Source organism: Cryptomeria japonica, chromosome 10 (genome assembly GCF_030272615.1).
Source record: "Cryptomeria japonica chromosome 10, Sugi_1.0, whole genome shotgun sequence".
In the NCBI taxonomy this organism is placed as follows: Eukaryota; Viridiplantae; Streptophyta; class Pinopsida; order Cupressales; family Cupressaceae; genus Cryptomeria; species Cryptomeria japonica.
Genome location: NC_081414.1, coordinates 475,981,370 through 475,994,141, shown reverse-complemented (window position 1 = coordinate 475,994,141; position 12,772 = coordinate 475,981,370).

Below are 12,772 nucleotides of genomic sequence, written 5' to 3'. Positions count from 1 at the left end.
AAAGTATTTCTTGTGCTATTAGAAATAATATAAGTGTGGAAGATGATCATGCATCCACTATTCTATGGAGAAGCCTTTGCATTAGATTTTACAAATTGAAAGAATTGAAAGAAAAGACAAGAGTTTTGCATGTTTATGCAAAGAAAATATTGCAGCTGAAAGAAGAATTAAAATTTGATGATGATGAGGCTCCAGTCATCTCAGTTTCATCTCACTTCTACAATTACCTTGTCTTGAATGAGCGAGAAGTTCAACAAGAAACAGTTCAGTCTCATGCAACTCAGACAATGGCAAGTGAGAATAATCAAGACAACATTGGAGAACCTGCGAGCTTGAATGAAAAAGGTTTTTTGAGGTCTTTCTCTTACCTGGAAATAGAAACTTTCAGTTTTGATAGTATGGAAAGTTATCTTGTTCCAAAGAGTATAAAGGATTAAAATTTTCAGATTTACATGCAACCAGAGTATGAAGCTTTCAATCTTATACATGAAGTTGATGAAAATGATTCTTTATGTTTAAAAGCTTGTGATGAGTCCTTCGTAGAATCATTTCATTTTGACAGTAAAGCAATATTATGTCTTCTTAATGAAGATTGTGTTCACAATAAGGTGGAATCATGTCTTGAAAAAGAAAATTCAGAAGTGAAACAAAATAATGGTCAAACTAATGAAGAGTTGCAGTCCCAAGAATTGTTGACCGGTTTGGATAGTACTTCTTTTTGTGAAGAAGAGATCATACAACAGTTCTTGTCATCCATTGAAGAAGGGGATTTCAAGGAGAAGGATTCAGGTATTAATTTATTTTATGCATTAAGTTTGGATAGGAAATTTGCAGATTTAATCTCAGTAAAAGATGTTGAAGTTGTTTCAGCTAAATTGGACCCTATGCATGATGAAGTGTCTCTCGATTCCGAGATTAATTCAAATGCTGAAAATTATTTTAAGAATGATGGTCTTAATAGTGGTGATTTTGAGAATGAGGCAGCCTTTTCCCTAGGAATTTCTGAGCATTACTTTTTTCAGGCAGAAATAGAACATTATTTAAGAAGTATTGTGCAGATATTTCCAGAAAATTCAGAAGTTCATGATGAAACATGGCTTTTTGGGCATGAATGTGTATTCACAAAGTTTTTGCATATTGTTAGTTTGGTGTTCAGCATTGAAGAGGTTACCAGAAGAGCATGCTTTTGGGTTGTTTCATTTGAACACAAGTCATTTTTCCGAAAAGGCTCCTTCTTCTCCCAACCGATGGATGGTTTTGTGTAAGAAGTTCTTGGCTCCAGTTCTCATGGTGGGATTTTTCTACCTGTATATTTTTGTAAATAATATTTTTGGTGTGATCTAGGTGTAGCTTGTCTTAATTTTCAACCTTGGTTTAGTGTGGGTTTTGGCTTGTTAGTTTTTCCTTGTTGCCTCCGCCCTTTGCAAGAAGCTCCCCATGCTTTTTTTTTCTTGACTCTGTTTCCCAATGGCTAGGCACTGATCTCTTCCAAAGACACTCTAGATTCTCCTAGTCCTTTACAGTTCTGGTCCCCAATCAGAGCCAATGTTACCTTGTCATTCATCCCTCATAACAAGAGTGAGTCACCTTGCAAAATTTTTTAGTTGAGCCATTTTCTTCCTCTTTTTCCGGAATCTTGTTAAAAGTTTGTTGGTTCAATCCATAATCCTCTTGTAAATCATTTCTAAATCCTTAGCATTACATTTCAATGGTTGGTTTGAACCTCATGAACCCCTCAAACCATCCTGAAAAGAGTTCATAGTGTTCATTTAGGTACCGGAAGTTCTAAGTTGTGTCTAAGACATTTTCAAGCTAACATTCATATCAAGGTGTTTTGCAACAGCTCTATTTCACGATCACGGATGATGTTTCATATACTCTTTCTCTAGACTGTGAACCATTTGAACCTAGTTCAAACAGTTCAGTAATGTTCAAAATGTTCGATGAAATTCAAGGTTCAAGCTCTGTAGGTCTGATTTTATTACAGTTATATAGACCCGCACACAGTAGCACATATCTTTTTACTCAACCATTATTTTTTAAATCTCTCCAGTCCAAATGAATAAAACTATGTTACGACCAACATATCCAAAATTGAGAAAGATCCAACGGTGCCAACAATAGTTATGGCCCCCGCACTAAGATAGATTTTGACTATCACAAATATTTTCAGTCCGCCCAGCATAATGAATATTTTCATTTTGAGTTAAAATATTCAATTTCCACCTGTCCAAATATTCTTATAAACTTTAGAGAATTATATTTCTAATGTTTATAAATATTTGATGTTATAAATAAGAGTAATGGGGAAAGTGAAAAGCATAAGTTAAAAGATTTTTCAAGATTCAGTTATAAAACTGAATAAAGTTCTCATGTAGCTATTTATTGCGAGCGGATTGAGGGAGTCGGGGTTCTTCTTTTCTTTTCTTCCAGCAGCCTGTGGGTGAGAGGGAGTAGATTTTTATTTGTAAGGGAGGAGTTGAATCATTTCTAATCAATGTTTTGTACATAAAATATCAATCTTTGAGTTGATTTTCAGACATGAATAGAATGCAGATGATATCTTCAATCTTTGTGTTGTTGATATTATTCTCATGATTGTAGCTAGACTTTGAGCCTTTCCAGTTGTTTATTAATGTATTTTCTGCTATAATCAATTGTGTATGTGGATTTATTACAAGTATGTGTGCTTGAAAGTAAGCTATATTGGAGCAATAACATTCTCTGTTAGTTTTTAGTCCAAATGCTATCCATAAGTGTAGACAATTAAAATTTGATTTAATGGTCTTCATTTATATCTGTTTTGTAAATCTTTGGTATTCATTTTCATGGCTATGGTGAATATTATTTTCCTTTATTGCCTTCTCGTTAAAAGCATATCAGCAATTTAATTCCTTATAAATCTTCTAAGAGGGAGTTGTACCTCTCAATTCAGAGGAAGATTATCACTTCAATGATAATCTATCCAACTGCTAGTTCTTTTTGTCCTTCATTCTGGGCATTTTAAGTTTATTTGTGTTATTTTAGAAGGACAAATTTGTTCACTAACACCATGCAAGAAACTAATGCTTTATGATCAGATGTCTCTTCTTTAATGGCTACAAAAACAATGTCTTCATTAGCATCACCCTCAGATTCCTCATCGATGATACCACCATCAACTACAATAAGACAATCTATTTTGCCTTTTCCTTTTTACTTCTTGAACTTCTCTCACTTGTGCTCATTGTCACCATTAGGGCAGTTAGCTGCAATGTGTCCAATCTTGTTGCATGCAAAACATTTCAAAGTTAATTTACCTCTGTATTATCGGTACCTCTAGGTAACCGCTTGGCCAATAATGCTTCAAGCTCAACCAAACTATCTTCATTATCAACTTCTTTGCTGGATTTAGATTCATAACTGTGACTGACATCTCTACTTTTCCTCATAGATGGGTTAGAAACTGAATCTCTAAATGCAGATTCAGATTTCTGAACACTACCATAATAACCATTTAATTCAAAAGCAGTAAGCTTACCAATGATAGAGTCAAGGATTACCTTAGTTTTGTCAGTTGACTTTAGCTCCTGAATCGTTACAACTCGGATAGCATAGACTGGTAGAAGGGTTCTCAACACCTTGCTAACCATTGTGGCATCTTCCACTTTACCACCAACACTCTTGATCTCACCAACTATCTCTTTTATCATCTAACCATACTATTGAATATTCTCACCTTCACCCATCTGCATGTCATCAAACTTTCCTCTTAGACTCTCTTCTTTGGCAATCTTCACATGTTCATCATCGCTATAAATCTCTTCAAGTTTCTTCCATACCTCATAAGCAGTCTCCAAACCATGGACATCTACATATTTTGCATCAAATAAAGAACTGATAATAGCTTTCAGTGCTTGATTGTTTTCTTGTTTCTCTTTCTTTTGATCATCAGTCATAATAACACAACGTGCAACATATTGAGTACCAACATGTTCCCATTATTGACTTCCTAGACTCTTGATATAAATTTTCATTCTATCACTCCATATCCTGTAGTTCTCTCTATTAAACTTCAGACCTTCCTTCATCATGTTCTACAAGATCTTTACCTCAAGTTGTTAGGCTTAGACCTTAGAGGACTTGAGAAGCTCTGATACCAATTGATGGTATGATGAAAAAATAAGGATCCGATCAACTACTGAGAGGTGGGGTGATCAGTAGATAGAAAACTGATATAAACTTTTACCAATCTCAAAATCAACCTCTCAAAGTAAACTCTAAACTGACAAGTTAAACCACTGAACTACAAATGCAATATCACTGTCAAGTTAAACCGGTTAACTGTTATAATAGACTAACAGTAAAACAATTTGAAACTCACAAACATCCAAATACTTTATTGACATAAGTAAAACCTCATTTCAGATTGTTGTCGGTTAACATAATATATCAAAGTGGATTTAGCAGTTAAGCAATTCAACCATAGTAAGCATAACCACAAAAACATTCACCACTTGACACAATATTTTTGACGTGGAAACCCAAATGGGAAAAACCACGATGGGGATGAATACCCACAAGTATTTTGAACTCTTCTGAAGTTCGCCCTGTTAGGAGCCAATCCTATTAAATCTTTACAATAAGTCTTGTTAAGAACAGATCCTGTTAGGGACCACCTGTTTAAGTGATTGACTATAATGCCCTATTAGAAGCAATACAATGTGAGGAGTAACCTCAATAGAGGATTTGAAATCCAAGATATTGGACCACCTGGTTAGAGGATTTGAATAACACTAAGCTTGTTAGAGATTACCCGGTTAGGGGATTTTAATTGCTATAATTGTTAGAAAACAATAGGGGTTTGCTAATCTATTTGAATAGAACTACACTTGCTTGTTCAGATCATTTTCATGCTCCTATCTTCCTTTACACAAACTCCAGATACATCATCCGGTTCAGCAACCACGCTCTCACTCTCAACTACAAATTGTCAACTCTAAAACAAAATAACTCATCAACCTTATAAACAAATCAATAGGTTGGTAACATAACACAAACCTAAATCTCTCATAGAGATTACTATTAGGTCCCGGAGACAACTGAGAGGGGGGGGTGAATCAGTTGTCTAATAAATTCAAACCAAAAACCATTTAACCAACTTAAAGCTTAATACCGGTAAACCAGTTAAGTATGTCGGTAGATAGTGTTAACAGTAAATTGCTATACCGGTAAAGATTAATGCATGACACATAAACATAAAGTCATCCACAACACATAACACCCTTATTTGTACGTGGAAACCCTGTAAGGGGAAAAACCACAATGGAAAACCTTACCCACAATCAGATGATACTACTGCAGATAGTAAGTGTACATAAATGGGGTCTGCACATACAGAAAGGCCAACAACCCAGAGCTCACTGCTCAATCACAAAATGGGAGTCACATTGACTATAGTTGGATGGTTAAATCCAATAAGAATGTACTGCACAAAATAGCATCTTCATATGTTGGATTCAGTACCGATGTAATGCTGATATGCTTCTACAAAAACCTAGCTTCACCTTCAAATGATGTCTTTGTGTATACCTCTCCTTAATCTCGCATATACCTTCTCACAAACCTTTTTCGCATTCCACATTCGATCTTACAAATAAGATCTTAAATTTATACCATAACCTAAGACCAATTTTAGTAGGTCGGCTCTACAAGATATTACAAAAAACATTTTACAAACAATATAATATCCGATGCAATAACTGATTGAACATGTCGGCTTAATTCATTTACAATAATAATAAATCATCTCCATAGCGTTCCATGCTGATCTAGAAAAGATAAACCTGCCAGTGTAACCCTGGGCCTATTTGCCGGTAAAAGCAAATATGCAAATATGAATATACCAATGATTAATTCTTCAAAACAAAGTTTCCACACGATGTCTTCGACATTACCAAGTGTCTTCCATATCATTCCAAGTGTCGGTGATCATTATATCCTGTCGGTGAACCATATACTAGTAACTGTGCAATAGTTACTTGTTTGTCGGTGAATGTTGTTGGATCTCCAAAGTGCTAATGTTTCAGTAGGTGTTGACATCAATGACAAAATGATACCAAAATACCAACAATCTCCCCCTTTGGCATTGATGGCAACACAAGATGGAAAAACCATCAAAGTGTCAAAACAGAAATGTCAAATACCAAAAACCAACAATCTCCTTTAAACAACAATTTCTCCCCCTGGGAACAACATGTGTTTATCCAAAGATTTATTTTCAATACCAATATCTCCTCAAAAGATAATGTGTTTTTCCATAGATATCTCTCCCCCTTTGACATCAAATGCCAAAGTTACAAAAATCAAGTTCATATACAAAATACCAATCAATTCAATATACCAACTACTCCCCCTGAGAAGTAGCTTCCTCATCAAAGACCGGAGTAAAAGATTTGTCTTTCAATTCTGCTAGTTGATGACAATCATCAACTGTCTAAGACTCTACCGGTGGTGGTATGACTCCAAGCTGATCTCTGAGATATTCAAAAGTCTCCTTAGGCAAAGGTTTTGTGAAAATATCTGCAAGTTGTTCTTTAGTATTCACATAAACCAGTTTTATCTCCTTTTCTTCAACTTTTTCCCTTAGAAAATTCAGTTTGATAGAAACATGTTTTGTTTTAGAATGTAATACCGGATTCTTAGATATATCAATTGCTGCAATGTTATCACAATATATAGTAATAGGTTCTTTGCATTTTACCTTTATGTCTTTCAACATTTTCTTAAGCGATAGTACCTGTGTACAGTTAGTTGCTGCTGCAACATATTCTAATTTTGTTGTTGATAAAGATGTACAACTCTGTTTCTTACTTAACCAAGAAACTAATCTCTTTCCAAGAAAGAATGCTCCGTCAGTGGTTCTTTTTCTATCATCCACATCTCCTGCCCAATTTGCATCTGTGTATGCACATAGATCAAAATTTTCATCTCTAGGATACCATAATCCAAGATTTGTTGTGCCTTGTAAGTACCAGAAAATCCTTTTACTGTTGATTCATGATTTTCCCTAGGATTACTTTGAAATCTAGAAACAATACAGACTGCATTCATAATATCAAGCCTGGTTTATGTCAAATACAGTAAACCTCCTATCATAGATTTGTATCTAGTTGGATTAACAGGCGTAGATTCATCCCTTTGAGATAATTTGTCATTTGTAGTCATAGGTGTGCTTACCACTTTAGAGTTCTCCATCCCAAATTTCTTTAGTAATTCTTTCAAGTACTTGGATTGACTCAAAAATATACCTTTATCAGTCTGTGAAATATGCAATCCTAAAAAGAATTTTATTTCTCCAATCATAGACATTTCAAATTCTTGCTGCATTTTAATAGAAAATTCCTTACATAATCCATCTTCTCCTCCAAAGATTATATCATCAACGAATACTTCTATAATCAAGATGTCATCATTAGAAATTTTGTAATATAAATTGTTGTCTGCATTTTCTTTAGTAAAACCAATCTTTAAAAGATACTTATCCAACCTTGCATACCAAGTTCTTGGGGCTTGTTTTAATCCATACAGAGCTTTTCTTAACCTGCAAACCATATCATTGTCATCTGTCAAAAAAAATCCACCAGGTTGTTCAATATATACTTCCTCTTCAAGATCTCCATTCAAAAATGCACATTTAATATCCATTTGATAAACTTTGTAGTCCTTGTGAGCTGCAAAAGCCAAGAATAATCTGACTGCCTCAATTCTAGCTACCGGTGCAAAAGTTTCATTGTAATCAACTCCTTCTTTCTGAGAATATCCCTTACACACTAGTCTTTCTTTATTTTTGACAACCTTACCATCTTCATTAAGTTTGTTTCTAAATACCCATTTGGTTCCAATTACATTTTTATCTTTAGGTCGGGGAACTAATGTCCAAGTATTATTTTTCTCAATTTGTCCTAATTCTTCTTCCATAGCTTTAATCCAAAATTTATCTTCACATGCCTCATTGATAGATGATGGTTCAATTTGAGAAATAAGACATACCTCTTCATTTGCCAATCTTCCTCTTGTCATAACTCCTTTAAATTTGTTTCCAATTAATTTGATCTTTAGAATGATTCAATCTTACATACTAGGGTGTCTTAGTTTGTTGTTGTTCTTCAATTACTATGGAATCCTCTGATGGTACCAGAGTAACTGGATCTTCATTCTGTATCGGTGGATTTAGTGTAGGTTCATTTATCACAATTTCTGTTGCCGGTTCTATATACCTTGAAGTTCTTCTGAATTGTTCATCAATCTTTACATTTGTACTCTCAACAATTTTCTGAAATCTCTTATTAAAACATCTATATGCCTTGCTCTTAGATGAATAACAAAGAAATATTCCTTCATCACTTCTAGGATCAAATTTGCCAATATACTCATCTCTTCTAATATAACATTTACTTCCAAAATTTATGAAATACTTAAGAGTAGGAGTATTACCAAACCATAGTTCATGAGGGGTCTTACCGATTTCACCTTTGATGTGAACTTTGTTGAATGTATAGACAACAGTGCTAACTGCTTCTCTCCAATACACATGTGGTAGATTTGCTTCAGATAACATACTTCTTGTTGCATCCACGATAGTTTTGTTTTTCCTTTCAACAACTCCATTCTGCTGTGGTGTCCGAGGTGCTGATAATTGTCTTCTGATTCCATTCACTTCACAGAATGTATTAAAGTCCTTAGATGTGAATTCTCCTCCTTGATCTGATCTTAAACATTTGATTTTCTTACCGGTTTCATTTTCAACCATTGCTTTGAACAGTTTGAACTTTCCAAGTGCTTCTGATTTTTCCTTGAGAAAAGTAACCCAACACATTCTAGAATAATCATCAATAATCAGCATGAAATATCTATCACCTTGTAAGCTTTTAGTTCTAGCTGGACCACATAAATCAGTGTGAATTAAATCAAGAGCATTATTGGATTTTTCTGGAATACTTTTGAAACTAGCTCTAACTTGTTTTCCAAATTGACATTCCTTACAAATTGTATTCTGAGGTTTCACAATTTTAGGTAGATCTCTAACTACCTTAGAAGTACTGATTTTTACCATGCAATCAAAGTTTACATGACATAGTCTCTTATGCCATAACCAACTTTCATCTATATGTGCAATCAAGCATGCATTTTCACTGTTATTCAAATGAAAGATATTACCTCTAGTCTGATTACTGGTTGCAATTTCCAAACCAGTTCTATTCATGATTTTGCATTTTCCATTTTTAAATTGTAACTGAAATCCCTTCTCAACTAATTGACCAACACTTAAAAGATTATGCTTTAATCCTTCAACATAGTAGACATTGTCAGTGTTATGCTTACCATCAAGAGATATTGAGCCCTTACCTTTGATTGAACAGGCTTTGTCATCTCCAAATGTTACTAAACCTTCATTGTATTCTTGAAAGTTCAAGAATTTGCCTTTTGTCTCCTATCATATGATGTGAGCATCCTGAGTCAATGATCCATTCATCCTTTACTTCAACTTTAGCTGCTAGGGCTTGTTCTACTGGTTGAGCAGTAGGTGCCGGTTGATCTTCTATTATAGCAACAAAAACTCATCCATTGTCTGCTGGATCCTCATCAGAATCATCACTCACACCTTCATCAGCAATGTAACAAGATTTGTCTTTGTTCTTCTTAAATCTGTATCTTTGATATTCAGGATTAGGCTTGTATGTTCTTCTAGCTTCTTCTCTTAGTCTAGCATGTCTATCAGGGCATCTCGAAGCTATATGACCAATCTTATTGCAGTTGAAACATTTAAAGGGTGCTTTACCTTCATACTTACTTCCAACTGGACCTTTTGGCATTTTCCTTGCAAATAGTGATTCAAGTTCTTCAAGCTCTTCATTCTCCTTCCTAGTTTCTTCAAGTTCTCTTGCATAAAATGTTTTCCAGTCTGATTTGTCAAATGATGGAGCAGATGATGTTGATTCTTTAAAGGCCAAATCTGTCTTTATAGTAGCAACAAGACCAAATTCCTCAATTTCAAAGGCTGAAAGTTTTCCAATCAATGTATCCCTAGTTACTGATGTATTAGGCATTGTTCGCAACTCATTTATAGCAGTAACCTTCATTTTATATGCCGGTGGCAATCCTCTTAAGATTTTTGAAACAATTTCATCCTCACTTAAGGTTCCTCCACAACATTTAATACCCAAAACAATTTCATTTACTCTTTCCATAAAAGCAAAAATCCTTTCATCTTCTTCCATTTTCAGATGTTCATACCTGACTCGGAAGCTTTCAAGTTTTGCAATTTTCACTATGGAATCTCCTTCATTCAATGTTTCCAAATGATCCCAAATAGCTTTAGCAATAGACCTATCTGATAATCCCATGATTTGTTGATCTGATAATGCGCTCAGAAGTGCTTCTCTTGCTTTGCAATCATTCTCCTCATCTTTAGCTAAGGTAGTTGGAGCAGTCTGACCAGCTACAGCAGCAGTATAACCATTCTTTGTAACTTCTCATATGTCTTTACCAATGCAATTCAGATGTGTCTCCATCCTGATCTTCCAAATCCCATAGTTGGTTCCATCAAGTTTAGGACTGTCCTTCCTGAAATAATTAGTAGACATTGGATCTCCTCAAGTTGTTAAACTTTTGCAAAAGAGGACTTAGCTCTGATACCAATTGTTAGGTCCCGGAGACAACTGAGAGGGGGGGGGTGAATCAGTTGTCTAATAAATTCAAACCAAAAACCATTTAACTAACTTAATTCTTAATATCGGTAAACCAGTTAAGTATGCCGATAGACAGTGTTAACAGTAAATTGCTATATCGGTAAAGATTAATGTATGAAACATAAACATAAAGTAATCCACAACGCATAACACCAATATTTGTACGTGGAAACCCTATAAGGGGAAAAACCACGGTGGGAAACCTTACCCACAATCAGATGATACTACTCCAGAGAGTAAGTGTACATAAATGGGGTCTGCACATGCAGAAAGGCCAACAGCCTAGAGCTCACTGCTCAATCACAAAATGGGAGTCACACTGACTACAGTTGGATGGTTAAATCCAATAAGAATGTACTACACAAAATAGCATCTTCATATGTTGGATTCAGTACCGGTGTAATGTTGATATGCTTCTACAAAAACCTAGCTTCACCTTCAAATGATGTCTTTGTGTATACCTCTGCTTAATCTCGCATATACCTTCTCACAAACCTTTTTCGCATTCCACATTCGATCTTACAAATAAGATCTTACATTTATACCATAACCTAAGACCAATTTTAGTAGGTCGGCTCTACAAGATATTACAAAAAATATTTTACAAACAATATGATATCCGATGCAATAACTGATTGAACATGTCGGCTTAATGCATTTACAATAATAATAAATCATCTCCATAGCATGCCATGCTGATCTGGAAAAGATAAACCTGTCAGTGTAACCCTGGACCTATTTGTCGATAAAAGCAAATATGCAAATATGAATATACCAATGATTAATTCTTCAAAACAATGTGTCCACACGATGTCTTCGACATTACCAAGTGTCTTCCATATCATTCCAAGTGTCGGTGATCATTATATCCTGTCGGTGAACCATATACCAGTAACTGTGCAATAGTTACTTGTTTGCCGGTGAATGTTGCTGGATCTCCAAAGTGCTAATGTTTCACTAGGTGTTGACATCAATGACAAAACCATACCAAAATACCAACAATTACAAACAAATCGGTTCAAGTATGATCATTGGATTACATAATAATCTCTGCACATCATTCAAGATAGCCTCGACCGCTCCTTGATCACTGCTTCATTGAACTCTATAACTCATCACGTGGTTTGTTATACATGCAATATACTTTCTCATTTCCAAGATAAAAACCATTATCTCAATGCGCCAAAAATCATTTGAAACTCTTCTCATACAACATGCATACATGTCATAATCATTACCACTCATCATCAGATCATAAATTAATACAACCAATTCACCAAACTTCATCGGTTAGGGTTTATCATATCAACAGGTAGGGTTTACCGGTTGATCTCACTTCTCCTTAGCAATACGGTTTCCTCCACAAACTCACCTACCGGTTGCAATTCCCTTCACTAGCTCTTCCTACCAGTTACAAAACAATATTATAACAACATTATTACCGGTTAATTGACATCAATGACAACATAACATTTCATTAATGCAATATTCATGCAAATACCAACAGGGACTACCTTCTGCGCACCGGAGGTAGGTGCCAACTTGCTCTATTTATCCTTGGCCTGCTTGGGAGGAGTAGAGATCGGTTTAGCCTTAGGATTCACCATGTCTTCTTCCTTCAATGTGTTCTTCTCTCGGGCCATCTACACAACTCCCTTAGTTATACCCATCTACTCTGCAAGCTATTCAACCTCCTTTCTAACCTTTCTCTTCCTGCTGGATTCAATAAATTGCTTGTGTAGGCTCAAGTCTTTTTCTTTAAAAGTACCAAATCTTTCTTCCTTCTCATCCACCAGCTTACTGAGGAGGTGTTGAGCATAGGCATCAAGAGTAATCTCATCCACCTCATATCACATAGGCGGAATCCAAACTGTCCTAGGCTCAACTGCTTCCATGTGACATTGAGCCTTATCCACCATGAAGCAAATTTTATTTTCACACTTTTCAACAATAGCCTTTGGAATTCTTTCTCTGCCTTGCATCAACTCCTGAATTATCTTGAAGTAACCACATAAGGCTGATTTTTGAGCAACTGCATCACT